This window comes from Rhineura floridana, chromosome 1 (genome assembly GCF_030035675.1).
Source record: "Rhineura floridana isolate rRhiFlo1 chromosome 1, rRhiFlo1.hap2, whole genome shotgun sequence".
Classification (NCBI taxonomy): Eukaryota; Metazoa; Chordata; class Lepidosauria; order Squamata; family Rhineuridae; genus Rhineura; species Rhineura floridana.
The window spans coordinates 278,557,233-278,584,282 of NC_084480.1; positions in this window are offsets into that span (position 1 = coordinate 278,557,233).

Here is a 27,050-nt window from a genome sequence, read left to right on the forward strand (position 1 = left end):
AGCATATTCTCCTTGCTGGCTGCCACTGAAGAAGATACACTGGAGCTGTGACAAAAAGGTTTCTGGAGAATTCACTCCTTCCTTCATAGCCAAGTCAAGCTCATGTTTACTCAAGGCTATAAATAGCTATAACCTTTTAAACACGTGAAGGATCTGTGGTCAGCATCATTTCATGATGGTTCCAGCTCACACAGTGGGTTATACTGTCTTGGCTGTAGATATGCAGGAGGACTCTGATGAAAACAGAAATGGAATCAGAAATTGCTGAAGTTCACTAATTTGTCTCATATCCAGAATGGAAATCGGTCTAGTGAATAGGGTCAGTATTTGCTGCTGTCGTTTTCAGTCCACAAACAATATGTTATGGATTACATATTTTCCCTATTGGCATTGCACTTCCTTGGCACTGAAATGAATGGGGGTAGAATTATGTAATGACAATATAATTTATATAATTTATGTAATTAATTACATAAATTACATAATTTTACCACAGCAGACAGCAAGATGAATAAATTTGTTTTTGGCAGAAGACAAACTGCAGCAGAATGGAAACAATGCTGCATGTGATAAATACAAGGAAGAACAGAAAATGATTCCTTCTTACATCCCTAGTTGTCTGGGGGTTGATGGGAGTTCTAGCCCAAAACATCTGGAGGGTACTGGGATGTGGAAAGCTGTATTAAACACACATGGCTGAGAAGGGGAAACTCGACAAAAAGGACATCCATCTTTATGGTAAGAATATAAGAACAGCATGCTGAATCAAGCCACTGGCCCTTCTGGTCCAGCATCCTGTTCTCACAGTGGGCAAACAGATGCCTGTGGGAAGCCTGCACACAGGACCTGAGTGCAAGAGCACTCTCCCCACAAGTTTCCAGCCACTGGTATTCAGAAGCATACAGCCTCTGACCATGGAGGTAGAGCATAGTCATCACGGCTAGTAGCCTCTGTTCCATGTATTATCTAATACTGCTTTAAACCTGTCAAAATTGGTGCCATCACTGCCTCCTATGGGAGTGAATTCCATAGGTTAACTAAGCACTGCATGAATGTCAAGATTGGCTCTCAAATTTTCTTTCTGAGGTGTTAAAACCTCAGATTCTGCACTAGCAAGCAGCATGCATCTCCCATAGTTGGCAGAAGGCAAATCTGAATAGCACAGGCTTTTGTAATCTCCCTGTGTATGTGTTTTGAAAGTTGGCTTTTTCCTGTTGACCTGCTTTGAATTTGGTCATAGTGACTTGTTAAGTGAGTAGGTTGTCTATAAGCCAAGATTGCAGGTGCACCCATCACTAGCTTTGTAATTTTTCACTTGCAGCCAAAAATAGGCATCCTAGCAATATGGGTGGCTGGCAAATCTGTTCACATTTACCAATTCAAATCAGGTACTCAGAAAACAAAAATCAGCCTTCTTGGATTGTTTTCCCAATTTGCATCTAAATGGGTTGATCCTCTGACAACCTCTTTTCCTCCATCACTTTTATAATTGTCATATGGTGTCATTTCAGAAGATCCATTTTTCCTTGAGGTGTATGGTATTCAGTAGAATCCTCAAGCACGGTTGATGTGGAGCCCATGCCATGGTCAACCTCTTTGTCTTGCTCCTTTGTTCATAACTGCAACCATTGCACACAAATTAGTTCCTATGTCAATGGCTGCATTTCTCAAGCTTCTGACTCCGAAATAGTCCCAGTTCACAGAACTGCTTTCCTGTGTGGTGCTTTCCTTCAGCACACATGCACAGAAGTGATTGCATGATTATTTACCACTCACCATTAGGCAGTGACCCAGAAGAGGTGGTGATGGCCACCAACTTGGATGGCTTTAAAAAAGGACTACAGAAATTAATGGAGGATAAGGCTATCAGTAGCTACTAGCCATGATGGCTGTGCTATGCCTCCACAGTTGGAGGCAGTATCTGCTGAATACCAGTTGCTAGAAAGAGTGCTCTTGCACTCAAGTCCTGCTTGTGAGCTTCCCACAGGCATCTAGTTGGCCACTGTGTGAACATGATGTTGGACCAGATGGACCACTGTCTGATCCAGCAGGCTCTTCTTATGATCTCATGTAAAGACTAGGGGGGTTGTGCCCCTCTGCTCGCTTTGTTCATCAACCCCACCCCCAAACACTCCCAGGCACCGCTAAACACACACACGCACACGCACACACACAAGGAACTCCCAAACACACATATGAACACAAGCACACAGATGGACTCTCTCTCTCTCTCGCTCACTCACACACACAAACACCAGGCATCCTGAAAAACACACACAGGTATGTGCACTCTCTCTCTCTCTCTCTCTCTCACACACACACACACACACACACACACACATACACATACACACACACACACACACACACACAAATGCACCCCGGGCACTTGAAAACACCCCCAAATGGCCCCCAGGCACTCTATTCCCGGGCCTGGCAACCAAGAGGTCTTCTATATCTTTAAAAGTTGTGCAGGGGGAAGGGAGAATTCCACCTTGTGGTTTTTCCCATTACAGCGTTGCAAGAACACCTGCACTTGCCCGACTTTCTCTTCTCCTAAAGATACAGGATCAGTCTCAGGCCCTGAACCTGGCAACCCTAGCTGTCACAGAAGGGTTGACTGTGAAACCACTCTGAGAATTGTAGCTCTGCGAGGGGAATACGGGACTCCTAATCAGGCTCATCACCCTTATCAAACTACAGTTCCCAAGATTCTTTGAGGAAAGTCATGATTGTTTAAAGTGGTATGATAATGCTTTAAATGTATAGTGCAAATGGGCCTGATTGAGCAATGGGTAGCACGTGTGCAATGACTGTGAAAGTCAAGCTGTGGTATTTTTGAGCCATCAATCCTGGTTGTCTATCCTGAATGGAAATATCATGCCATGCTTGTGAGAAAACCTATGCCACTTGTAATATAAACCCAGGAAAAAGATATGTAGAGCTTTTGTGTTCTGCTGCTTAGTCCGCATTTGTAACACATGCAACACAGAAATAGTGTAGGCACTTATACAGGAACTGACATGGAAGTACGGCGATGTTGAACATAAGCTTATTTAGGGTTGATAACTAGTTTTATTGTAGAGCCACTCTGAGGATAGGGTAGAGGCATGCAGGACAGGCAGGACCCCACCACACAACACTGCTTTCTCAAGAGCCGCCTGATCATAGACACTGTTCTCTGGACACCCACAGGAAGATACAAACCTGCTTTATACTAAGACTGCTGCTGGACCATCTGGCTTGATATTGTCCACACTAGAGGGTCTGCAACCTTTTTGGGTGGCACATTTGGAAATCTAAGAAACTGTTATGGACACTGTGAAATACCTACTTCACAGAAAAAAACTCTGGTGAAACCCTACCCCTCCAAAACAGGCAAAACACACACACACACATGTATACAACACAGACAAAAAAGTAGGCAACAATGCTTCCGCCCAAAGCAACCCAGGCAATTGCCTAAAGCAAATAACCACTTTCCACAAAAGCCAAAAATCTCAATTTAAAAAAACTGGAGGAGCAAAGGGCCCTGGTGTGTGCCAAGAGAAATGTGTGAGAGTGTAATGGTGCCCACGGATGTCATGTTGCAGACCACAAGTCCACACTGACTGGCAGTGGCTCTCCAGGTTTTCAGACAGGAGGCTGTGCCAATGCTGGGAATGCATGTGCTAAACCACTGACACATGTACTATCCCTTAGGTCAGTGTTTCCCAAACTGTGGGACTCCAGATGTTGCTGGACTACAGTTCCCATCATTCCTTGCCATTAGCCATGCTGGCTGGAGCTGATGGGAACTGTAGTCCAGCAACATCTGGAGTCCCACAGTTTGGGAAACACTGCCTTAGGTGAATAATCTGAACAGGGACAATCCCTCAGCGGGCAAGATTGAATACAGGGCCTATATATACATTTCTGATCTCTATTATATATGTTCCCGGAGTAAGGCAGCATACAGTGAGAGAATGTCAGGATTTGGTCTTGTATTCACAGATTTAGTATCTCAGGTGAAACCCAAAGTAATAATAAAGTTTTCATCCTGGTTACTTTAACCTTGCTAATTGCTTTTGCAAGCCACAGAGGAGGATAAGAAATAGAACAAATCCAAGTTTGAAATCTATATTATATCTTACTTTGCAACACTAATCTGAAACTTTAATTTGGTACTTGTGATTTTATAGATGTATGCAATTTACAAATATAACTGAGTTTTATGGCTTTAAATACGTTACTTAGGGCAAAACTATTAAAGAAAAAAAAGGTAGTGATCTTTATCTTTTGAAGAATAAGCCAGCCATTATTGCACATGGGTTTTATAGACTGGCAGGATTTTTTTTTTGTACGGTTTTAAATCCACCACTATCATCAGTTGACATGGTATGGTTGGGAACTGGGGAAATGAATGGGTATGCATTCCTCCCTCCCTAAGAGCACAAGAAGCATCCTGATGGATCAGACTAAGTGTCCATCTAGTCCAGCATTCTGTTTCCAACAGCAGCCGACCAGGTGCTTCTGGGATACAAACAAGCAAGGCATGAAGGCAACAATTCTCTCCTGTTTAGCATCTGCAATCAGATGCAGATGGCCTCTGAAAATGGAAGTTCCATTTAGCTTTTAATAGACTTATCCATCATGGATTTCACTAATCTAGGGGTAGTTAGTGTGGTGCCCTCCAGATGCTGTTGGACTACATCTCCCAATATTCCTGACCATGCTGGTTGGGACTCCAGACGTATACTTTCACAACAGGTATTGGGAACCTGTGGCCCTCCATATGTGGTTGCATTCATAAGAACATAAGAAGAGCCTGCTGGATAAGGTCAATGGACCATCTAGTCCAGCATCCTTTTCTCACAGTGGCTAACCAAATGCCCATGTGAAATCTGAAAGCAGGCTGCCATCAAACCCAGCATTATGCATGGCCAAAGGTCAGGGAGATGGGAGTTGTAGCCAAACAACATATAAGAACATAAGAACATAAGAAGAGCCTGCTGGATCAGGCCAGTGGCCCATCTAGTCCAGCATCCTGTTCTCACAGTGGCCAACCAGGTGCATGGGGGAAGCCCGCAAGCAGGACCCGAGTGCAAGAACACTCTCCCCTCCTGAGGCTTCCGGCAACTGGTTTTCAGAAGCATGCTGCCTCTGACTAGGGTGGCAGAGCACAGCCATCATGGCTAGTAGCCATTGATAGCCCTGTCCTCCATGAATTTGTCTAATCTTCTTTTAAAGCCGTCCAAGCTGGTGGCCATTACTGCATCTTGTGGGAGCAAATTCCATAGTTTAACTATGCACTGAGTAAAGAAGTACTTCCTTTTGTCTGTCCTGAATCTTCCAACATTCAGCTTCTTTGAATGTCCACGAGTTCTAGTATTATGAGAGAGGGAGAAGAACTTTTCTCTATCCACTTTCTCAATGCCATGCATAATTTTATACACTTCTATCATGTCTCCTCTGACCCGCCTTTTCACTAAACTAAAAAGCCCCAAATGCTGCAACCTTTCCTCGTAAGGGAGTCGCTCCATCCCCTTGATCATTCTGGTTGCCCTCTTCTGAACCTTTTCCAACTCTATAATATCCTTTTTGAGATGAGGCGACCAGAACTGTACACAGTATTCCAAATGCGGCCGCACCATAGATTTATACAACGGCATTATGATATCGGCTGTTTTATTTTCAATAACTTTCCTAATTATCGCTAGCATGGAATTTGCCTTTTTCACAGCTGCCGCACACTGGGTCGACATTTTCATCGTGCTGTCCACTACAACCCCGAGGTCTCTCTCCTGGTCGGTCACCGCCAGTTCAGACCCCATGAGCGTATATGTGAAATTAAGATTTTTTGCTCCAATATGCATAATTTTACACTTGTTTATATTGAATTGCATTTGCCATTTTTCTGCCCATTCACTCAGTTTGGAGAGGTCTTTTTGGAGCTCTTCGCAATCCCTTTTTGTTTTAACAACCCTGAACAATTTAGTGTCATCAGCAAACTTGGCCACTTCACTGCTCACTCCTAATTCTAGGTCATTAATGAACAAGTTGAAAAGTACAGGTCCCAATACCGATCCTTGAGGGACTCCACTTTCTACAGCCCTCCATTGGGAGAACTGTCCGTTTATTCCTACTCTCTGCTTTCTGCTTCTTAACCAATTTCTTATCCACAAGAGGAACTCTCCTCTTATTCCATGACTGCTAAGCTTCCTCAGAAGTCTTTGGTGAGGTACCTTGTCAAACGCTTTTTGAAAGTCTAAGTACACTATGTCCACTGGATCACCTCTATCTATATGCTTGTTGACACTCTCAAAGAATTCTAATAGGTTACTGAGACAGGACTTTCCCTTGCAGAAGCCATGCTGGCTCTGCTTCAGCAAGGCTTGTTCTTCTATGTGCTTAGTTAATCTAGCTTTAATAATACTTTCTACCAGTTTTCCAGGGACAGAAGTTAAGCTAACTGGCCTGTAATTTCCGGGATCCCCTCTGGATCCCTTTTTGAAGATTGGCGTTACATTTGCCACTTTCCAGTCCTCAGGCACGGAGGAGGACCCAAGGGACAAGTTACATATTTTAGTTAGCAGATCAGCAATTTCACCTTTGAGTTCTTTGAGAACTCTCGGGTGGATGCCATCCGGGCCCAGTGATTTGTCAGTTTTTATATTGTCCATTAAGCTTAGAACTTCCTCTCTCGTTACCACTATTTGTCTCAGTTCCTCAGAATCCCTTCCTGCAAATGTTAGTTCAGGTTCAGGGATCTGCCCTATATCTTCCACTGTGAAGACAGATGCAAAGAATTCATTTAGCTTCTCTGCAATCTCCTTATCGTTCTTTAGTACACCTTTGACTCCCTTATCATCCAAGGGTCCAATCGTCTCCCTAGATGGTCTCCTGCTTTGAATGTATTTATAGAATTTTTTGTTGTTGGTTTTTATGTTCTTAGCAATGTGCTCCTCAAATTCTTTTTTAGCATCCCTTATTGTCTTCTTGCATTTCTTTTGCCAGAGTTTGTGTTCTTTTTTATTTTCTTCATTCGGACAAGACTTCCATTTTTTGAAGGAAGACTTTTTGCCTCTAAGAGCTTCCTTGACTTTGCTCGTTAACCATGCTGGCATCTTCTTGGCCCTGGCGGTACCTTTTCTGATCTGCGGTATGCACTCCAGTTGAGCTTCTAATATAGTGTTTTTAAACAACTTCCAAGCATTTTTGAGTGATGTGACCCTCTGGACTTTGTTTTTCAGCTTTCTTTTTACCAATCCCCTCATTTTTGTGAAGTTTCCTCTTTTGAAGTCAAATGTGACCGTGTTGGATTTTCTTGGCAATTGGCCAGTTACATGTATGTTTAATTTAATAGCACTGTGGTCACTGCTCCCAATCGGTTCAACAACACTTACATCTTGCACCAGGTCCCGGTCCCCACTGAGGATTAAGTCCAGGGTTGCCGTCCCTCTGGTCGGTTCCATGACCAACTGGTCTAGGGAATAGTCATTTAGAATATCTAGAAACTTTGCTTCTTTGTCATGACTGGAACACATATGCAGCCAGTCTATGTCCGGGTAGTTGAAGTCACCCATTACTACCACATTTCCTAGTTTGGATGCTTCCTCAATTTCATATCTCATCTCAAGGTCTCCCTGAGCATTTTGATCAGGGGGACGATAGATCGTTCCCAGTATTAAGTCCCTCCTGGGGCATGGTATCACCACCCACAACGATTCTGTGGAGGAGTCTGCCTCTTTTGGGGTTTCGAGCTTGCTGGATTCAATGCCTTCTTTCACGTATAGAGCGACTCCGCCACCAATACGTCCTTCCCTGTCCTTCCGATATAGTTTATATCCAGGGATAACCGTATCCCACTGGTTTTCTCCATTCCACCAGGTCTCCGTTATGCTCACTATATCAATGCTCTCCTCTAAGACCAAGCACTCCAGTTCTCCCATCTTGGTTCGCAGGCTCCTAGCATTAGCGTACAGGCACTTGTAAGCAGTGTCTCTCTTCAAGTGTCTTTGGCACTTGTGGTTAGGCCTGTGGTAATTTTGCTCTTCTGAATTTATATCCTGTGCCCCTGCTCTCACAATGCCTACTTCTAGGCCTACCCCTTTTAAAATTTCATCATTTCTTTGGTTTTTATCCCAGGGCGGAGGTTTATTCCGAACCGGACCTTTCTCAGCTCCTGTCGGGTTTTCCCCCTCAGTCAGTTTAAAAGCTGCTCTGCCACCTTTTTAATTTTAAGTGCCAGCAGTCTGGTTCCATTCTGGTTCAAGTGGAGCCCGTCCCTTTTGTACAGGCTCGGCTTGTCCCAAAAAGTTCCCCAGTGCCTAACAAATCCAAACCCTTCCACCCGACACCATAGTCTCATCCACGCATTGAGACTGCGAAGCTGGGCCTGTCTGGCTGGTCCTGCACGTGGAACCGGTAGCATTTCAGAGAAAGCCACCTTGGAGGTCCTGGCTTTCAGCATCCTACCTAGCAACCTAAATTTTGCTTCCAGGACCTCACGGCTGCATTTCCCCATGTCGTTGGTGCCAACGTGCACCACGACCACTGACTCCTTCCCAGCACTGTCTACCAAACTATCTAAACGATGTATGGAGTTCACTACATTATTTACTTGTGCATAATCACTTTTAAAGCCATCTAAACAACATCTTGTGCTTGACCAGAACAAAGAGGGAGATCAGTTGGCAGATATGCATGATTATTCAGGCATGAAATTAAATATGTAGAGATGCACTCATCTGTTCCTATATCTTGGATTATAAAGTGATGAATGAGAAGTGAGGCTGCTCAAGGACAGATACAAGACAGTGTGTCCACACAAAAAGAATATTGCAGGACTGGATATATAAAAAGCAGAGAATGTTTGTGTGAATGAACCAGTTTTTTTCTCCTGAGTCCTTCATGAAGTCATCATAACACTGTTGTCTTGTACCTTCTAATTCTCTGAAATACCTGCACCAGATATTTGACAAAGCAAGGGACATTATGTGGGTGCACCTTGGATCTATTTGAGGCTTCCGCCTTAAGGAAGATGCTGGGTTCTAATGTTCAGGGATGGCCATTAGGATTTTATGGGATAGAAAACACCAGAGGGAGAACAGATCTGAGCCAGAAAAAAAATGAGAGGGACAATAAAAAGCAAATAAATGAATGTAACTGCAGTACAAAAATAATAGCCGTTTGTTATATCTGAATACAAACTGTCTATCAATGTCCAATGTGCTGTAATCCTCTCACAGACCCTCTTGGGTGTTAAGTTCAACAGAAGGGCCCTCTTGGTAGTTCTTCCACCACCCTTGGAAGATCAGACGATGACAGTGGCCGCGCAACACCGGAGGCGAGCGAGTTGCGGTGAGGAGTGTGGGTGCCTGAGGAATGGCAAGGGGGAGAGGAGACATGGTTTGTGAGTGCCTGTATGTTTGTGTGTGTATGAGTGAGTGAGTGTGTGTGTGTAAGAGAGAGGTTGCTTAGGGGGTGTTTGGGGATGCCTAGTGTGTATGTATGTGTGTGTTTGGAGGTGCTTGGGGCATGTGTCTCCCTTTGTGTGTGTGTGCGTGTGTGTTTGGGGGTGGGAGGTTGGTGAGCAAAGCGAGCAAGGGGGCTTTCCCCCCTGGTTTTTTAAAAAATGACAAAACATGTTTGTTACAAGCCAGTCTTGATCATTGCCTTATGTTTGATACTTCTGCTTTGAATCCTGTACTTCTACGGGGCTGCTGGTTATTGTTAGCACTCATAATTTCCCCGTTAAAGATTTGTGAAGCCTGGTTAAGGGTGAAGAGGAAAATGCCAATCCAGTCTGGTCTGCATATGATTTAGGAATATCAGAATATAGGAAGGTGCCTTATATAACTGAGTCATATCTAGTAGAGATCGGTCAGTAAGGACAAATAGGGCATTGCCCCACCCATTGCCTTCAGCCAGCCCTCACCTGCCTGCCTTCCTACAAGTTACAACCAGGCAGGTTGGCTGTCATTGGCTTGGTTCTATGTACAGGTGGTCTCCCTGCCTTCCGCCCAGCCATTCCCAATGGGTACCTACCAATTACCACTGATTATATCATTAGTCCAATTAGTTCAGTATTGTCTGTCCCAGGGATGAGAAACCTGTGTCTGGGGCTGATGGGAGTTGGGAGTCCAGCAACATCCAGAGGGCCACAGGATAGATGCTACTGAGCTAGGTGAACCCATGATATGACTCAATTATAAGGCAACTTCCTCTATACCTATGTTCCTAAGATATGTAGAACAGACTGCACAGGCAACTTTTTCTTCACCCTTACTAGTGCAGTGGCTGACTGGCAGTGGCTCTCCAAGGTTTCACGCAGAGGCTTCTCCCAGCCTTTTGCATGCAAAGCACATGCTCTATCACACATCAGCTAGTGGGGAGCAGAAAAAGAAAGGACCACAGACAGGACTTCCCTAACTGTTTGGTTATTGGATTGAGGGATGTGAAGATTGTGCATGTCAGGATAGGAGGATTAGATGGTTGGGGCTGTTGTATTTCCATGAATCTCAGCTGCCTGGTAGGTAACTAGCAGAAGCTATGATGGTATGGATTGCTTGCCTGATGCCATGCAATCATCTTTCCGGATGAGGAGGAGGATGCTTGAAAGCACATCTAGGAGCTGAATCAATACAGAGCTTCCCTTTGATCAGCAGCTTTTCAGCACAGCAGTAGATGTTTGATAGGAGCAGGGCTAGAAAGATAGCGAAGGTGGCTGGTACCCATTTAACTATATTTCTGAAGGCACATACACAGATTCATTGCCAGGCAATTTTTGATTATTGCTAGCCTACGCTACAAAAAAGCAAGCAATCTCACCAAGTTGGTACTTAATACAGGCAATAATGGTGTTTCTGTTGCTCAGAAGATTGCAAGAAATTGCTTTCTGTCAGTGAAAAGCTTGGTTCATAAAAAAATGATTGTTCTATGACATGACTCAGTTTCTAGACAACTGAATGTTTGCTATTGTCCTAATCCCCACCCGTCCCCATCCTCTACTCCTTCCTACTGGGATTTCAGTATATTTCACTGTGCAAACTGTTTTCAGTTTTAAATGCCAGATCTCATCAGAGGCAAACAGAGGTCAGTGCTGTCAAGCAAATAACACTTGACTCTTTCTTTCTTTTTAGAATAGGGCGTGCTCTAAGGAACTTCCTGAGCTGGTTGTGTATATCTTTATAGCCAAGGAGAGTCGATTATGCTTGTGAGAGCAATTTTAAATGTAATTGATTTGTGCTTTCTTCAAGCTTTCTTCAAGCTTAATCCACTGATGAATGTTTAAGCAGAGCATTCTTCGTGGCACTGTTAATCATCCCCCCAAACCCATCTCAACACAGTAAATCCATATCCCCACCCCCTCTGTTAAATATGCAGATCTTGTCTCAATGCAGGTAACAAGGCAAACTTGCTGAAATATAGAAAACAAGAATTAGGATTGGTAGAGAACACAACTTGAATCTGCAAAGTGACTCAAGAGGTTATGCAGAATTCTCAAGGGGTACTCTGTGCTAAGGAGAGCCAGTGTGGTGTAGTGGTTAAGGTGTTGGACTACGACCTGGGAGACCAGGGTTCGAATCCCCACATAGCCATAAAGCTCACTGGGTGACCTTGGGCCAGTCACTGCCTCTCAGCATCATGAAAACCCTATTCATATGGTCGCCATAAGTCGGAATCAACTTGAAGGCAGTACATTTACATTTACTCTGTGCTAAAAGACCCATATGATTTAAGGGCACAGTGAATAACCTTTTAGGGGTTGTGAGGGCTATATTTCCATGGGTGTGAGTGACCGGGGCTGCTTCTGGGCAAATTAAGATGGTGGGTGGCTGGTGTCATACCAACCCTGCACTTTAAAAGAAGGGGGAGGGGCAGAAAATTCAAAATCCACAGCTTGGTGCAATTGACTTGAGGGTTGGGTGCCACCCCTTAACAATGCCCCAGGGTCCATGTCTATCTGGGACCATTCCAAGGCAGCAGGGACAACCAGGTGGTTTCTCTGAGTGGACAGATGCTATCCTCTGTCATTACCAGCCAACATTAGGCTTCACCCCTTTCAACTAGGCTCAAGTCCTTAGCTTTAAAAACTTACTGTGGATCAAGTTATCTGTGGATCGTGCTTACTCAGTAACCCAATACTCAAAAAATAACTGATACTTGGGTGGGATGGGAAAAACTAATTAAGAAATTACCTGATGAGGAAGAGGAAGAAGAGGAGGAGGATTTTAATTGATGTGTCACTTTCCCACATAAATGTACCCAAAGCAGCTCAAAACACAACAGCAAAAACACATTATCAACACATTACAATAAACAGTCTCATACTAATTCATTTCAAACCATAATAGGTCAATTCAAATAAACAATTCAATTTTTTTAAAGAATGAATGAAGTCTTTATTGTTCAAAGCCATAGGCTACCACAGTTAAACAGATATAAAGGAAGATACAAAATACATATTAAAAAAACAGATCATATTACAATAAAACACAGTTCAACAACATAGAGTAGAAAAGCAGCGGTACAGTTCAAATAAAAGTTTCCTCTTGTGAGAGGGAGATACCCTGACCCACCCCATGTCTTAGTGTGTAGATACTACGGTCAGACTAGAGCAATTTGATAATGCTAACATTTAAAATTCACATAAAATAGGCAATATCAATTGTTAAAACACATATTAATATTTATGTTAATATATATAAAACAGGTATGATCAAACTTTACAGTGCAGTCAGTTTTTAACAAATTATATGACTGGCAGCCAGTTCGTCAAATGTGCAAATACAGGAAAAGTGCAACTGGATTTCTTACAGCCTCCAACTTACAACCTCCCACATGTCCCATACTCTCTCTTTGCAGTTTTTAAGGGGGAGGAAAATTGATACTCAGTCTCTTCCCTGTGCTATGGATATTCCTGCTGCAATGCATGTCTTCTGGGAAGAAAATCTCACTAAACTCAGTAGGATTTACTCCTAGGTAAGTCAGCCAGGTTAATCTACATATTCTCAAAGAACTTGTAGCCTCCAGGTGTTGCAGACTTATGTTCTTCTGACTACAACAACTTCTTTTTTTTTTGTAATAATTTTTATTATTCAAATTTTTATAAAACAAATACAACAAAAACAATACAACAAAAATAAAAAGAAGAACTTGACTTTCGATTTGTTACAGATCAGCTATAAGTATATAATATATTTCAAACCTGTCCCCTAAAACATACGAAATTCACTTTTTTCCATAGTCTATCTTAATTAATCGTCAAATCCCATTATCATCATTTCATTTTTTTCTTTCAACAAAAAGTCCAAAAGAGGCTTCCATTCCTTAAGAAATGTATCTGTCATTTTTTCTCTGAGAAGGCATGTCAATTTGTCCATCTCAACTAAGTCCATTAATTTCAATAGCCATTCTTCCATTGTTGGTATCGATTCCATTTTCCACTTTTGGGCATATAATAATCTTGTTGCCGTGATCATATATAATATTATTCTTCCATATTTCTTTTCCTTTTGTTTATCCATAAAACCCAATAAAAAAAATTCTGGCTTTGACTGAATATTTATCTTTAAGATTTTTTGCATCATCCTACCTATCTGTGCCCAAAATAATTTTGCCTGTTTACACGACCACCACATATGATAAAAAGATCCTTCTTGTTGTTTACATTTCCAACATACATTAGAAACATTACTATACATTTTTGACAACTTTTCTGGAGTCATATACCAACGATACATCATTTTATAAAAATTTTCTTTAAGATTATAACATAATGTAAATTTCAAACCTTTTTTCCACATATTTTCCCATTGATCCATTTGTAAATTATAACCAAAATTTTTTGCCCACTTGACTATACACTCTTTTACTTGTTCTTCTTCCATGTCCATTTTCAATAAAAATTTATACATTTTTGCAATTATACATTTATCATTTGTACACAAACCTATTTCAAAATCAGATTTATTTATTTCAAACCCATACATTTTCTTGTCCATTTTGTATCTTTCTAACAATTGTAAATAGGCAAACCATTGTGAACTATATCCTTCCTTTATTAGTTGTTCTCTCTCTTTCATTATATATTCTCCATGCACATTTTCTAATAGTTCTTGGTAAGTTAACCATTTCTCTTTTCCAGCCATTTCTCTTCTATAAAATGCTTCTTGACTTGAAACACATAGTGGTATTTTCAAAAAAACCCTTGTTTTATATTTATTCCATATTTTCAACAAAGGACGTCTTATAAAATGATTATTAAAATCCACATTAACTTTTACTTTATCATACCATAGATATCCATGCCATCCCCACTTCAGGTTGTGACCCTCCAAATCCAATAATCTTTTATTCCTCAATACAATCCATTCCTTTATCCAGACTAAGCAACAAGCAGCAAAATAAAGTCTCAAATTTGGTAATCCCAGTCCTCCTCTTTCTTTGGTGTCTTGTAATAATTTAAATTTAACTCTTGGTTTTTTCCCCTGCCAAACAAATTTAGAAATATCTTTTTGCCATTGTTTAAAAGGTAAATCAGAGGATATGACAGGTATTGTTTGAAATAGAAACATCATTCTCGGCAATACATTCATTTTTATTACAGATATTCTACCCATTAATGACAACTGTAATTTATCCCATTTTAACAAATCTTTCTTAATCTCTGTCCATAATTTTTCATAATTATTATGAAACAACTTTGAATTTTTATTTGTCATAATGATACCTAAATATTTCACCTTTTCTTCTATTTTAAAATCTATCTTCTCCATTAACTCTTTTTGATCTCTTAAAGATAAATTTTTCACCAACATCTTCGTTTTTTGGTTATTGATCTTAAATCCTGCTAATGGTCCAAATTCTTCTAGTTTATCCATCAATACTTTGATTCCTTCCAAGGGATTTTCTAATACAATTATCAAGTCGTCAGCAAATGCTCTCAATTTATATTCCTCTTTTTTTATCTTTATTCCCGAAATCTTTTGTCTTGCCTTATGTCTCTAAGCAGCACTTCTAGAACCAGAATAAATAAAAGAGGGGACAATGGACATCCCTGTCTTGTACCCTTTTGTATTTCACATGAGTCCGTTAATTCCCCATTGACAATTATCTGTGCCTTCTGTGATGTATAAATCGATCTGATCCATTTTATAAAATTATCTCCAAAGTCCATTTGCTCTAGAACCTTAAACATAAATTTCCAATTCAAATTATCAAATGCTTTCTCAGCATCCAAGAAAATCAAAGCTGCTTGTATGTCATTTCGTTGTTCTAGATACTCCAACACATTCAAAAATTCCTGACGTTATCACGTAATTGTCTTTTAGGTAAAAACCCCGCTTGATCTTCCTGAATAAATTGTTGCAATATTATTTTCATTCTTTCTGACTACAACAACTTTCATTGTCTCTGACTATGGGCCAGTTGGCTGGGGCTAATGGGACATGGCATTCAACAACATCTGGTGGACCACAGGTTCCCCATAACCATCACCGAGACTGTACTTCAGGAGACAACATGGCATGTCCTACCACCTCTGTGCCTTGAGGGCAAAAGTGATACATCTTCCATCCCTCTAGGCCAGCAGACTAGAATGCAAGGATATTTAAAATACTAAAGAAAGGTGTAACAGACATGATGCCCTCCAGATATTTTGGACTATAACCTCCAACATTCCTGGCCATTGGCCATATTGGCTGGGGCTAATGGGAATTGTAGCTCACAATATCTAGAGGGCACTGCTTTGTCTATCCTTGACTAAAGGCATCCCCAAACAGAAATTCTCTTGCTCTCAGTCTGGTTGTTAGGTGCTTAGCAAAACTATGCAATTTGTGCTTTTTACACTATGATAGCAATTCTCTTTCCATGTGGAACACATAGCTCATATTGTTCCTGTGGTCATCATCATAGGGGCCTCAATGGCATGAATCACCCTGAGTTGTGAAGGGACAGGCACAGGTGGAGAAACAGCATGAGCCAAAGATGGATTCACATTTACATGGGCATTTAAGTGTCCCTGATTGGTGTCACACTAACTGTGCCATTGAGGAGCCATCTGTTTCCTTTCCTTACAAGCATCTCTGTTTTGCTTTAAGCTGTCTCAAATGAACTAACTAAAAGGACCAAGTAAGAAGATAGTCCTTGCTGTGGCATGTTTCTCTACTGGCAGAAAACCCAGAAGCAGAAAATCTGTAACTGATGAGAAAGCATTGCCACAGAAATTACAGGTTTGGGCGGCCAAAATGAAGGCCAGTGATTACTGTGTCTTGGACAACTGGAAGCAGCAACTCTGTCATCAACAAATAACAGCAAAGCAGCTCTACTGAGTCCAGTACCAGCCAAGGCCAGCTCTAGTTAGTCAGCTACAGAGCAGACCAAGCTGAAAGCTAACACACACACACGCACACACACACAAACAAAAGGCAAGAATTGTGTTCTTTTAAGAGAGACAAAGAATGGATGCTGTTAATGGCCACATATAGTTGTTCAGAAGAAAAACACAAGTTCTGTGCAGTGGAACTGCCATTGTAACTGAGGCTAACCTAAGGATGGGGAGCGTGCCCCCCCTCAATGTTGTGGGACTCAAGTTCCCATAACCCCAGCCAGCATGGTAAATGGTCAGAGACAATAAGAGTTGTAACCCACCAACGTCTGGAAGGTTACACATTTCCCATCCCTTCTATAACCCATGCTCCTTGATCGATAAAGAAAACATACACAGCAGGTTGCAAAACTGCTATTTGTCATGACTTTCTGTGAGCATAATTATAAAGGAAGATCATGGGGATATGATTAGTTTCAAGTCACCGTATTCCACACTCATAGGATTCAGAGCATAATTCATATAATATTTGAAGGATAGGGCAACCAAGGAGCAAATTACTTGTCCACCTCCTGCAGGGAGAAGATATGAGCGTTCCACTTTGGATGTTTCAAAGTGCATAGAACAAAAAGCATGAATGGCTTGCACTTTCCATCCCCCTCCATGCATCATGTAACATCTTAACAAAGGTGGGGACCTCATGGCCCTCCAGATGTTGCTAGACAATAACAATTATTTCTGATCATTGGCCATTCTGGTTGGGGCTGTTGGGAATTGGAATTCATCAGCATCTGGAGGGTGACAATGTTGGGGAAATTTTAAATATACAAACAATAAGCAAAATATATTCTTTGATAAAGCTATAAAGGTTTTAATAGTTTAGTTTAACATTTAATAAGTTTAGTAGTACCCAAAACCCTTTTTCTCTTTAGAGCTGTCTTTTTCTCACTATGCTGGTTTGTTTGGAGCTGCTTGCACTCAAAACAATTGATAACACTGTGCTGAAAATCTCGGTATCTCTAAGATGTAGAAAGAATTGCAATAGCTAAAATGCATAGCTAAATTGCTTTGCTCATTAGCTGGAATACTCAGCTCATGGCGAAAAAGTATTTTTATGTGAAGTACTGAACATTACCAAATTCACCAGAACATGATGCAGAAAGTACAGTGTCTATGTAATACCTGTGCAAATGCCTGTGTAATACTGTAATTCTGATGTGCTAACTCCTGATTGGTAGATGCTAAAGCCTTTGTCCTGAAATATATAAAAACCCCAGGCAACCAGTGCCAAGGGAGGCAGTTCTCCACTAAGTAAGGGACAGACTGACCAAGCGTACACTTGTCATCCAATAAAGGCCTGCCTTTTTACTGCAAGCCTGTGTCCTTTGATTTTACTTAAGGACCCCCAGTCAAATGAACTACAAAATTCCCCATCAACCATGCCTCCAGAGAGACTCCAGAGAGAGAGTTCCCCACCCCAGATCTAAAACCATTCTCAATAAATTTAGGGGGAAAGCCAGAAAAGTTGTTAATGGACCCATTGCTGGCAAAGAATGGAAAGAGAGCTGAAAGTTTTAAAAACAAAAATCCAGAAAGAGTAAATTGGGATGACGGTGGCTATTTATTTCCAACTCTCTAATCTATGCACATATATGATGTGCACACAGAACAATAAATGTCCATTTATTGTTCATTTGTAAGGTGCCCTGGAACCTGTTGAAAAGTGAGTAAAAACCAAAACAAATTAATAAATGATTTCATTGGGTAATGCAGCCTTCTCCAACCTGGTGCTGACTGGGGCTGATGAAAGTGTAGCCTAAAACATCTGGAGAGCAGCCGGTTGGTGAAGACTAGCGTAATAACTTCATTACTTGTGGGGGATTCCTTTTTTGTGAGATACCATCCTGCATGGGGTGGAGGTTTTGCTGAAGATGTGAACAAATGAGATCATACAAGATAATATAACATCATGCTGGGCAACTTACATTTTAACTTCTAGTATGGACACCTATGAGAGTCCTTGCTAAAAAGTTTGAGCATGCGGGAATATGCTGTACTATACACTGGTTTCCCCCCACTATGTTGTAATTTTTCTTGAAAATCAATCACTAGAATGGGGATTGTACAAGTAAGGAGTTAGAACACTCTCTCTATCAACATGTAGCCCCAAATTATGCCACAGTCATCCCAAAACTTCCATTGATTCTGGATTGGAGGGACACAGTGATTTATTACCAAGGAATAGCAGTGGACTGAGCTCCAAATCACAAAGTCCCCAGCTCAGATGTTGTTTCTGCCATGACCTCACTAGATGGCCTTAGCCAAGTCATGGGTTCTCTCTCAACCTCAGTCCCCCCATCTGCAATATGGGGGATACTAATACTGACTTACAGGATTGTTGTAAGGATCACAACTGGATAATGCATGTGAAGCTCTTTGAAGACTTGAGAGCACTACGCAAAGTTTTAAGTGTTGTGCTGGACAACTGCAAAAGATGGCAAGAATATCTTTTTTTTAATTGCTGCCAGTTCTGTGAAGGTTTAGTTGTTATGTTCCCAACCACTTCAACACAACCAAGTTTTCAAGTGGCAAAAACTGCAGAAGAGCAGCTTTTTATTTGATGTGCTCTGCAGAGAATTGATTCCCTCTCTGGCAATGTATGTGCTGTCCTTGTCCTCCTCATGTGCAACAAAGGCCTGTAAGAAAGGAACAGGATATAGCAAGTTAAAGGACTGATCAAGAGGTCACTCAAAAAGATACTCTAAAAACAAAAGAAGCCAATGCAGAAGGGGAAACAATGTCACAACTGTTATACAAAGCCCTGGCACCAGGACCTACTAAAGATATCAGGGCTAGAGTGTATTTCGGTGTGGAGATGTCAGGGTTAGAGGTGTATTTTAATTTTGATTATGGTCCAAAGCCACAGCCCTTGCTGCTTAGAATCACTTGGCATACAAGGTCAATAAACTTTAAGCAACCCGTGAGTCAGCTAGTCCTTCAAGAGTTTTGCATTACAGTCAGTGACCTCCACTTTTGCTGTGTGTGCTTATTATACTATAGTAGAAGTGCAGTATGTGCTTACTGTAGTAGCTGCATACAGTGCATAGTGCAATGTGACTATTTGCCATAGTAGATTTGAATAATTAAGGCTACACCTTATACTGTTTATCGGACAGCATCAGACAACAATGTGTCCCATATTTATGATATGAGTGCACTGTGTGTGTGTGTGTGTGTGGAGTCATGCATACACACAAAGTTATTTAAAAGCACTGGTTGATGTGAATTTGCTAGTATCTGAAGATTTTCCCTTGTGTCATTGAGATGAGCCTCATAGTTTTCCAGAATGTCCAAAAATTCACCTTAAGTAGTAGTAGTAGTAGTAGTAGTAGTTTTGTTTTACAAACTACTATTGGAGTGTGTCCTCACCTGCTAACAGGAGTGTTCCTACTAGGATTTACGGTCAGCCATTCTCTTAAAACAGGGCATTCTACTCTCTCCCCTCCTTCAGACAGGGCATTCCACTTTCCCCCTTCCCATTTTTCTTGTCACTCAACATTCCTTGGTTACTGATCAGGCTTTTAGGCCTTACCCACACCACACATTCATTCCACTTTAAGCAGTCATGGCTTACCCCAAAGAATCCTAGGAAGCGTAGTTTGTGAAACTTGCTGAGCGTTTAGCAGATTCCTATTCTCCTGACAGAGCTCCAATGGCCAGAGTGGTTTAACAGTCAACCGCTCTTCCCTGAGAATTCTGGGACTCTGGCTTCTCCTCCCCTCCTTATGTTCCTTTCCTTAGCCTTTCTGCTTGCTCTGTCTCCTTCTGGTATCCTGTGTCTAAAAAAGGCAAGCCAGGTGACAGGTGATGGGCAAGTAAAAGCTTTAATCTATTATGTATCAAGATGTAAGACCTTCGTATTATTTCTGAAAGACCAGCTCAAGGTTTTTCACATTTGCAGTTTATAAGAATATAACAGTGCAAGCTGTCCCTGATGTGAATTGGCATTCACTGTAGTCATGAAAAATAAATGCAGATTATTTTGATCATATGCAACTCAAGCCACAATCCTATGCACACTTTCCTATAAATAAATTCCACTGGGTTCAGTGATCCTTACTTCAGTGGAGTAAATAGCATAGGGTTGGACTGTAAATGGGGCACCTCCAGAAGGCCAAGTATTTCATGGGAGGGATTCAAGCACATATCAGGAAATTTACAACTGTGCAATTAAAGTGCTCTATCATCCTAATGCAACAATTCCATTTTAAAAAAGAAAAGGACATTTTTCAGTTAGGAAAGTGATGGCAAAATTGAAAAGTGTGGAATGACCAAACGATTAGCAGGAAAACATATACTGTAAATACCCTGCAAGCAAATCAAGATGAATGCAGGATGAATGTTGTATAACCTCCCCACAAACAAATCTGAATGCACAATAATGACTGGATATAATCTAACCTCTACATAAGCTTTATGCAAGCAAATCAGAATGAATACTAAATAAACAGGTCATCTGGAGGAGCCCGTAAACAAATTAAAAGCAACAAAATGGGAGCAGGATATAGTTCTGTTGTGCCCCCCTTGCTGCTCTAAAAAGTTGTTCCACTTCCAAGCTTTGCTGAGAAAATTCCTCTTAAGTACACTGTTCTGTGAACAAGATGACACTTTGATCTCTTTGTGTATTTCTAGCCAGAGGAAATGTGGATATGAAAAGGATTCCTATAGCCTGCACTTAAAAGTTTTTATGTCCCTGCAAGGTTTGTTTGCATTTTAAAAAAATTCATTCCTGCGCACTTGAGAACAAAAATGCATCAGATAATTCTGCAGAAGAACTGATTTTGTTAAACTAGGTTATCTGGTATGTTTCCCTGCGTGTTATGTGATTATTTTGTATGAATTCATTCCACATCCAGTTTAAAGAAAAAACACCAATGTTACAAAGTCAATATTTTTAGAGCTTATCAAAACTCCTTCAGGCAAAATGACCTTTTTTTTAAAAAAAATTGCTTCCTTGGAAAGGTTCAATATGTAGTGGCTGAGCTGCTGAAAAACTAAAAATGTGTTCAGGATTGGTGCTTTCCCCAGTATCACAGCCATCCCCACCACATATTTAGCACTATCCCCTGTCTTGCTGTTTTGAGACCCTGCTTTTAACTTTGTCAAAATGACTGATCAAACATACAGCAGGGAATGAGAACCTGGGGCCCTACAGATATTGTTGGACTACAAGCCGTATAATCCCTGACCATTAGCCATGCTAGCTGGAGTGGATGAGAGTTGGAGTCCGACAACATCTGGACTGCCACTGGTTCCCCATCCTTGCAGTTAGGGTTGCCAGGTTCTTGGCCTGAGACTGATCCTGTATCTTTAGGAGAAGAGAAAGTCAGGCAAGTGCAGGTGTTCTTGCAACTCTGTAATGAGAAAAACCACAAGGTGGAATTCTCCCTTCCCCCTGGCCAACTTTTAAAGATACAGAAGACCTCTTGGTTGCCAGGCCCGGCATCCAAGAGGTCTTCTGTATCTTTAAAAGTTATGGAGGGGGGAGGGAGAATTCCACCTTGTGGTTTTTTCCATTACAGAGTTGCAAGAACACCTGCACTTGGCTGACCTTCTCTTCTCCTAAAGATACAGAATCAGTCTCAGGCCATGGACCTGGCAACCCTACTGCAGTACAGGAATATCCCTTTACAGTCTAGTATAAAGATGAAGGCTTGCACCGGGCTAGTAAACCTGTAGTCTATGGGGCAGATCTGGCCCACCAAGCTGTTTCTACTGGCCCAGCAGTCCCTGACAAAATTAGGTGCCTCTTAGTCCTCCCCCTTTGCAATGGTGCTTCTCCTCCCTGTGGCACAGTACCATTGCTAGAAGGCCTTAGTGCTCAGGAAACAGGAAGCTTGTGGTTGCCTGCCTACCTGAATGTGGCACATGTGTAGTCTGTATGTGCGCTGCATGTGTGCTGAGTATGTGTGTGTGATTTGTATGACTGCTGTGTGTGTGTGTGAGAGAGAGAGTGTTGGCCATGCCTAGTCTGGCTGTGACAGCACATAGCTCTTGGAGGGGTGGTTGACTGCCAGTGCAGCCCTCTGGCCGATGTACAGGGACGAATGTACATAAAATGTGTGTGGTTCCTTCCCTGTCTAGGAGCTGAGGCTGTACACCTGCAGCATCCAGCAATAGCTTATGAAGCAATTTGTTGGTGGACCATTAATGTGCATCGCTGTGTGCTACCAAATGGGAAATGGGGACATGCCACCTGAACTGAAGGAAGTCTGGAGGTGGCAGAAGAAGCAACAGGGCTACTTCTTCAGAACTATGCAGATTAGTGGCAAACAGTGTCATCCAGTGTAAGGAGAAGTGTTGACATCAGTGGCCCATGCTGGATGCTGCTATACACTCAGCAGCTGTGCACCTGAAAATGTTGAAGTAGCAGTCTCAGTGCCTCTGTTGTTATCTTGTGACACTCTCTGGTGAGGGCATTGGATCCTGCCCCCCTCCCATGCAGAACTTGGCAATCTGCAAATGAACTAACTCACAAATCACCTGTGCAAGCACTTGCCTGCCTGCCTGCCTCTGTACCTACCTACCAACCTAGTCTAGGTTAAAATGTTCTCACTGTAAAATGTTCTCAATAAAATTGACTGAAACAATAAAACAATGATATCAATTGTCTTCAGTAATGCTGATTGTTTGTCCAGGGAGAAGCAGAGTGGAGCAGGGATCAGACTTGGTCTTCTTCCTTCCTGTCAGGGTAGACACACACCATTCTGCTAGTTCCAGTGCGTCTCTACCTCTCTCTTCTGAAAACTGACACACATGATGCTACTCAAAGTCCACCTCCTTTTTACCAGAAAACCTGGTGGGAGCTGCTTGAGTGCCTTGTTTTTTTTAAATCGCTTCTAAGAGATTTTGCAACTGATTGACAACAATCATCCCCCCTCTGGGTAGGCTAATGGAAACACTTTGATCTGGAGACTAGTGTGTTTACAGCCTCAGTACGGCTAGAGAAATCTGGTTTAAACCCTACTCAGTCTTGAAGTTCACCTTGGATCAATCACTTTCTCTCAGCCTGATGTGAAGGTTGATGAAAGGGTGAATAAGAAAAGCCCTGCTGGATTAGACCAACGGCGCATCTAGTTCAGCACCCTGTCTCTTGATGACCAACAATTTTGTCCCCAGTGCTATTTAACATCTAAATGAAATCGTTGGGAGCAATTCAGGAGGTTTAGGGCACACTTGGCTCTACTTTACTATTAAATCTGAGAGAGGAAAGGGCTTTCATAAGCTGAACCAGTACCCAAATGTAGTGGTGAAGCGGGTGAGGATCAATAGACTGAAGCTGAATCCTGCTAAGACAGACTGTGGGTAAGTGGTTCCCAGGCCCAAGAATTGGGGAGTCTGTCTGTTCTAGATGGAGTTATGCTTCCTGTGAAGGGACAGGTTTGCCGTTTAGGGGTGCTACTAGAGCCATCTTTGTCCATGGAGCCATCATTTTTTTAAAACAACAACAACAGCAAGGTGCATTCAAAGAAGCTGAATGTTGGAAGATTCAGGACAGACAAAAGGCAGTACTTCTTTACTCAGTGCATAGTTAAACTATGGAATTTGCTCCCACAAGATGCAGTAATGGCCACCAGCTTGGACGGCTTTAAAAGAAGATTAGACAAATTCATGGAGGACAGGGCTATCAATGGCTACTAGCTGTGATGGCTGTGCTGTGCCACCCTAGTCAGAGGCAGCATGCTTCTGAAAACCAGATGGCGGAAGCCTCAGGAGGGGAGAGTGTTCTTGCACTTGGGTCCTGCTTGCGGGCTTCCCCCAGGCACCTGGTTGGCCACTGTGAGAACAGGATGCTGGACTAGATGGGCCACTGGCCTGATCCAGCAGGCTCTTCTTATGTTCTTATGTTCATGAAGTAGCCCAAAGTTAGGCTGTGTATACACCTTACATTTAAAGCCAGAGCTTGGAAAAGTTACTTTTTTGAACTACAACTCCCATCAGCCCCAGCCAGCATGGCCAGTAGATTGGGCTGATGGGAGTTGTAGTTCAAATTAAAGCACATGACTTCCCCCAAAGAATCCTGGGAACTGTAGCTTGTTAAGGGTGATGGGAATTGCAGCTCTGTGATGGGTACATTACAGTTCCCAGGATTCTTTGGAGGAACCCATGTGCTTTAAATGTATGGTGTGTACAATAGCATTAGCTATTGGTACTTTATTTCACAAAATTGGTTGCTTTTGTGATCATAGGAGGGTGTGGTTTACAATTTTCTTATTTCTCTTAGTCTTTATGTTGCTGCTGTTATTTCCTTTTTTCAGGCATCCAGTATGCTGAGGTTTAATAGTAGCCTTTAGATGCAGTAGCATTATCATTTATGCAGGGAAATCTTGCACCAGCAAGAACTGTTGGAGGTATTCTGGCTGAAGCAGTATTTTCCCTGAGCCACGATCCCTCTAGGGGAAGTGGATGTCAAGACAGGCACTTTGTAACAGAGGAGAAGAAGCTGACCCTGAACCATAGACACAGATGCATGTGAACCCCTGACATCTGATTCTCCATGCAGCTGTGAAGTAGGAAATGCCATGACCTGGCCTCCATTTCACTTTGAAGATTTACTTTGACTTGTACCCAATTCAGTTTGTGATTTCAACCATATTGCCTTCTGGCTGGCTGGAAAAAACAACCTAAATCAGTTACTGAAATCAGTTGAATTCAAAGGGCACCACAAGACCGTCACTATTTTCAGGTAGGATTCAATCACATACCAGCAAATTCAGGTTGTGCAATTAAAGCTGATTTTGGAGTTCTTTTGCAACAAACCTGCTTTTCCAAAAGACTGGATGTTTTGTGATAAGGAAAGTGAGGAGAAAATGCACTGGAAAGTGTGGGATAAAGCTTGACATAACAGTTGTCTAATCTCCCCACATAAAAATCATAATGAAGCTTCATTAAATAGCAGACTTGGTCTAATCTCCCAGCAACCAAAACATCATGAATGCAACAAACAGGTTATCTAGTAGTGACCTAACTCTGCAGTGGTGTAAGAAGAGGAAGAGGCGGTTCAAAATACAAATATTCTCCCATCACACTGTGTCAGGCTGCCAATCACATGACCATTTGCCATTGGTTGATATTTGGCACATGTCAATGTACTCTAAAGCAGGTGTTCTCTTGACACTGCTACATTCCCTATTAAAAATGTACAGGGACTGTGACTGCTTGATAAGCAGTCCCAGCTGTTCAGCACTTGGCTGCAGATTCAAAAATCATCACAGGACTAAAAGGAATCCCAGGACTCAGGCATGGTCTTCTGCTCTAATTCTTTACTCATCTGCCCTACGTAGTATCTATATTCTGTTTCCAAATTCAGTTAGTCTGCATATGATTGAGCAGAGATGGAAACTGGAAGGTCAGGCAAAGGAGGAAAGAACTACTGCCAATGGTTCCCTACATTGCAAAAAATAAAATAATAAGTTATCAGTCAACCACAGTCCTCACACAATGGATACCAACATATCACTTGCAGAGCACTGATATGTGACAGACTGGATTGGGCTAAGCACACTAAACTAGGGAAGTAAGATGGCATTGTTTCCTATTCCACCCTGTATTCCACACATGCAGCACTGTTTCCAGTCCACTGTAGTTTGTCTTCCATCAAAAACTACATTATTCGTCTCACTGTCCATTGTGTCAAAATTACATAACTTACGCTATTTATGTAATTAATTGTCATTATGTTATTTCGCTCCATTCATTTCAATGCAAAGGAAACACAGTGCAAATGGGGAAAAGACATCATTACTTATCATTTGCGGACTGAAAGCAGCAACAACAGCTACTACTGATCAAATTCACTAGATTGATTTCCGGCAGAATATTCCAACATCCTTGCACTAAGCAGACTCCTAACCCCCAAAGTGATCAAGAGCAGCCTGCTCAGCCACCTCTTTCTTCCTCAGTTTCCAGAGCCTAAGGGCCAAAAATAGTTACATTAAATGTGTGGATGAATGCACCATATATGTCTGTTTGTTTCCTCTAATATTAGCAGTCATGGGGGAGGGGTGAGCAGGATTGGGACGGTGATGGATGAGGAGAGCCTTAACCCTTACCACCCTGCTGCAGCCCTGTTGAAAATACTCCCTCTCAAGCTGCTGTGAGGCCCAAGAGGGAAGCTTCCATTTGCACCATTTGGTAGTGGTGGTGGGGAGGGACTACAGTTGACGTAAGGAGGATTAGGACTGCAGCATGCAGGAAGGAGATTTAACTCCCCCGCCCCACTGCCCAAAGTGACTGGCCCAACTTCACAGATGACCAGGGATTTGAACCTGGCCCTCACTTGCTACTCTGTCCAGGCCAACACATCACACTGCCTCCCTTCTGAATAAGAGTTTCGCCAAATTTATTAAATAGATTCAACAGGTGAGTATGTAAGTGCTGCTGTACCTCATTCATATAGCCATCTGACAGTGCTCTCCTAAGCATGCTTACTGGGAAGTAAATTTCAGTCCAATCTGCCATCCTGGGCTCCTTCTGGAGGAAGGGTGGAATATAAATTCAAATCTTTTTCTTCTTCTTCAGCAGCAGCAGCAGCAGCAGCAGGATGTTTACTCTGAAGTAAATGCCCTTGCACTGCATGGAGCTTGCTCATCAATGTGTGCTTAGGATTGCAGTCTCAAGACAATTTGTCATTGCATCCTTATTTGGCTTTCAATAAGGTCTGCTTAATGAAAATGAG